The 4,791-nt window shown below is 41.8% G+C and overlaps 1 protein-coding gene across 1 annotated transcript in view; it reads right to left on the bottom strand.

The window, feature by feature from the left end:
• Positions 1-744, bottom strand: part of PDGFRB (platelet derived growth factor receptor beta) — a 302,725-nt gene extending 301,981 nt beyond the window's left edge. The window contains exon 1 of the mRNA XM_068278422.1: positions 331-744. The gene's annotated coding sequence lies outside the window, so the exon portion shown is untranslated. The remainder of the gene's footprint in view (positions 1-330) is intronic.
• Between the last annotated feature and the right edge of the window lie 4,047 nt (positions 745-4,791).

Below are 4,791 nucleotides of genomic sequence, written 5' to 3'. Positions count from 1 at the left end.
CCTATCTCAAGGTTAAGATAACATTTTAGATGGACTTGCACTGAATTGCTTCCTCAATCAGCCAGTCAGTAGTCACAGTTCATGATAAGGAAAGTCTTCCTTTCCTCTGTTCCTAGGTCAGTCCTAAGGAAGTAAACAGCAACACACAGTCCTTCTTCCAGCAACACACAGCCCTTCTTCCAGGAATACATAGCTCTGTCCTGACCTACACTGCTGGGCTAACTCAGCCTTTTCACTTTCACTATAACATTGCTGCCCTCTGAGCCGTGCTTCTAGCAGGAGAAGTTAGGAGAAGTTTGCTAATAACCACTGTCATGCATCACAACCTACCTTAATCACTTTCCCTTTGTGTCCTCTTCCAGAGACATCCACAAGTGTCCTCCTGTTCCTCCTCAGATGTCTTCTCCTCTTTCTCCTCAGATATCTTCTTCTCTGACTTTCTCTGCTGACTTCTCTCAAACTGATCTTTTTTCTTCTTCTTTTTTTAAAGGCTGGAATGTTTCACAAAGTTTTCCGTTGGGCTTTGTAGGAAGAGATCCAGGAAGAGGGGAAAAGAGGTGGACTGCAGAAAAAGGTCTTCTCTGGGATTGGGTAGAGGAGAGAAGCCCAAATCAGCATCTGAAACTGTTGACAGTTGTAAAACTTTTTGGTAGGGGAGTCAGAGATTGTCTTCTGCAGTTTAGAAGAGAACAGAGCAGAAAGGAATGAAGTTGTTCCCAGAATGCTGAGAAGGCAGCTGGGAATTATTTGGGAATCTTGAGAAGAGAAGGATGGTAGAAGTTGTGTCTCAGCCTCTCTGACTCCTCCAGCCCTTTCCTTATTCCTGATTTTGTGACTGTACCTCCTCCCCTCCCCTCTCTCTCCCTCTGTCAGAGGGTGGCTCAGTCTGTTTTCAATTCTGCCTCATTTTTCCCTGTCTTTCTTTCACCATTTTTTGTCTCAGGATATGAGGAGATGTTTATAAAATCTGTGACTGATGCCAGCTGCTGACTCATGGTTTCATTAGGGCAGCGAGTACTATTATCTCTGACGATACAAGCTGACCCCAGCGCTGCCCTCACAGGGATTCTGGTCTGTGCCTCGGTATAGAGTTCACTTTTCCACTAAAGTTCATTTTGTTTTGTTTTTGTGAACGGCCACAACTAGCAAGAAACTAAAATGTCAGCAAATGGTTGACTAGGGATGAGGTTGCTGGATTAGATTTTGCTGTAAATCGGGACCGTTATTATTTAGTATTCATATAACGCCAACATCTTACGCAGCGCTGTACAGAGTATATATTGTCTTATCACTTAATAGTTCCTCACAGGGGCTCACAATCTAATCCTATTCCCTACCATAGTTATATGTCTATGTATATATCCTGTAGTGTATGTATCAGAGGAGCTCACACTCTAATCCTACCATAGTTATATGTCTATGTATGTATCGTGTAGTGTATGTATCAGAGGAGCTCACACTCTAATCCTTACCATAGTTATATGTCTATGCATGTATGGTGTAGTGTATGTATCAGAGGAGCTCACACTCTAATCCTACCATAGTTATATGTCTATGTATGTATAGTGTAGTGTATGTATCAGAGGAGCTCACACTCTAATCCTACCATAGTCATATGTCTATGTATGTATGGTGTAGTGCATATATCAGAGGAGCTCACAATCTAATCCTTACCATAGTCATATGTCTATGTATGTATGGTGTAGTGTATGTATCAGAGGAGCTCACACTCTAATCCTTACCATAGTCATATGTCTATGTATGTATGGTGTAGTGTATGTATCACAGGGGCTCACAATCTAATCCTACCATAGTCATATGTCTATGTATGTATGGTGTAGTGTATGTATCAGAGGAGCTCACACTCTAATCCTACCATAGTCATATGTCTATGTATGTATGGTGTAGTGCATATATCAGAGGAGCTCACAATCTAATCCTTACCATAGTCATATGTCTATGTATGTATGGTGTAGTGTATGTATCAGAGGAGCTCACACTCTAATCCTTACCATAGTCATATGTCTATGTATGTATGGTGTAGTGTATGTATCACAGGGGCTCACAATCTAATCCTACCATAGTTATATGTCTATGTATGTATCCTGTAGTGTATGTATCAGAGGAGCTCACAATCTAATCCTTACCATAGTTATATGTCTATGTATGTATGGTGTAGTGTATGTATCAGAGGAGCTCACACTCTAATCTTTACCATAGTCATATGTCTATGTATGTATGGTGTAGTGTATATATCAGAGGAGCTCACACTCTAATCCTACCATAGTCATATGTCTATGTATGTATCGTGTAGTGTATGTATCAGAGGAGCTCACAATCTAATCCTTACCATAGTTATATGTCTATGTATGTATAGTGTAGTGTATGTATCAGAGGAGCTCACACTCTAATCCTACCATAGTCATATGTCTATGTATGTATCCTGTAGTGTATGTATCGTAGTCTAGGGCCAATTTTAGAGGGAAGCCAATTAACTTATCTGTATGTTTTTGGGATGTGGGAGGAATCCAGAGTACCTGGAGGAAACCCACACAGACAACATACAAACTCCTTGCAGATGTTGGCCTGGCTGGGATTTGACCCAGTGCTGCAAGGCAAGAGTGCTATCCACTAAGCCACCCATTGTCACTTAGCAGGATTTTCGTAAAATTGGCAGTCAGTTTTTCCATGTGGCCACATTAGGCGATAACAAGTACCGGTATTTATGAGGATTTTCTGCGTCAACGATTGTAAATTATACCTGTCCGACTTTAGCACAATCTTTCAAATCTAGCTCTTAATATCGATCAAAAGACGTTATTGCTTCAGTTTTGATTATTTCACTTCAATTTTTGATAGTTTTATCTAACTGAACTGAACTGATTTGCAGGATTTTCGCTGACCAATCAAAAGCTGTAAGAAAATCTCACCGACTTTTGTTCACCCCCATTGCTGACACAGAACACGGTACAAAAGTCGTTCTTGCAGTCCTGCGCTTTCAATCTTTATTTTAGAACAATTTCCATATTTAAAGAGAAAATTGTTCTTATCCAGTTTCTCCCGTTCCTCCTCACAATCCAGCCAAACATTCTCTATCTTATTTTTCTTTTTTTCTTTTCTTATCTGTATTGTTTAGGAGAAGATGGTTTTAACTAGGATTGGTCATTAAGATGGTAATAGTTCTGGCTTACATGCAAATTTATGCAAATTTTGTGACGTTTGAAAGTGAGCCAATCAAATCTGTAAGGAACAAGGTTGCGCATTACGACCTCATAATTACGAATCGGCCGTAATTACGCCTGAAATTGCCATTTTCGTCCTCTAAATCGTGATTCGTGATCGTCCGCTATCACAAATGGCAATTTTGAATGCATGCAAAGTTTCATCTGCATTGGACTCCTAATTTTAATTCGCAAGTTGAAATTTTGAGTCAACTTGTAATTAAGGAAATGCCGTTTTGTATATAAATGCATTGTTTTTATTTTTCTGTTATTTGTTCAGAGTGTGGGAAATGAAAAATAAAATGACGAGGGGTCCGCCCTCCCGAGCCTCTGTAACCCCTTGTTCCCCATGCAGGCTGGGATAGCCGGAATGCGGAGCCCCGGCCATGTGGCGCTTCGCATCCTGAGCTATACCAGCCCACATGGTCCATGGGGGGAGGGCTCTGGAGGAGAGGAGGCGGAGACATGAACTCAGAACTTCCTCTCTGCTCTAAAAGCAACAGCATAATAACCCTTATACAAAAAAAATGTCTGTTACAGCTGATACAAATCCTGCAATACATCTGCAGTGTGTCCACTTCCTGCTTTCATGAAAGCAGACATAGGGTTAACATCCTGTGTTCACGAATTAGCTGCTCTGCCGAGGACTGCTGAGATTACTGAGCTGACACAGCTGAGAGATCAAATTACAGCTGTGATTAGTCACAGATGAGGGGGAATTAGACAGGCTAAACTCTCTAATTACACACAGGGGGCATTTCTCATGTCTTCCTTCTGTCCTGTGCAGGAGTTCAGCTCTGTTTATTGTTTTGTTTTCTCTGTTCTTTCTTTGAAAATATATGAATACAAAGAATCTTTGAAAATAAAAGGCAGACCGGTTTAATGAGATGTTGATTTTAAAACCAGATGCAAACCAGTAAATTGTGAGTGGAAGGATAACGCTGGGGCACTGAGGACTTACTGCTTAATCAATTGTATTCCACAAGGGTGTGGGGGGTGTGGCCTAACAGCCGTTTCATGGGGACAAAAAGGCTTTTTAGCCTCTGAAGAAGCGGGTTGTCCCCATGAAATGCTGTTAGGCCACTCCCTCTGTCTTCTTCTATTGCCTGAATCAGGCCAATCAGTAGCTGTGTCTGTCCCAGCTCCAGGCCTCATCCGATTGGCGGGAACACTTGCAGTATAATGGGCACGTCATTGATCATCTCTGCTCTGACATAAAGCTGGGCACACAGCCGTCCTGTGCTGGGGGTCAGCTTCCTCTGGGCATAGATAACGTAAGGAGACATCAGAAATCGTATGGCGGTGCTGTACAGTACAGAGTAGCGGGTCTCCTGCTTTCATGCCATCTATACTGGATTAAAGAGCGGCACTGTATTCTGAGTTGCGTAATTAGGCAGCTTTATTGGCCAGCGGACAAGAACAGAGACGCATTGTTGGGCCGAGATCTGCTATGTACAGTAGTGTTGAGGCCGCACAATGCTGATTCAGTGACACATTGTTCTGCTGCTTGTGGCACACTGGCTAATCTGTCTCAGCTCACTACAGTCATTTATTTTTTTGTTTTAATTTT

The sequence above is a fragment of the Hyperolius riggenbachi genome, chromosome 3, assembly GCF_040937935.1.
Source record: "Hyperolius riggenbachi isolate aHypRig1 chromosome 3, aHypRig1.pri, whole genome shotgun sequence".
Classification (NCBI taxonomy): Eukaryota; Metazoa; Chordata; class Amphibia; order Anura; family Hyperoliidae; genus Hyperolius; species Hyperolius riggenbachi.
This window is presented reverse-complemented; position numbering and strand designations above follow the sequence as displayed.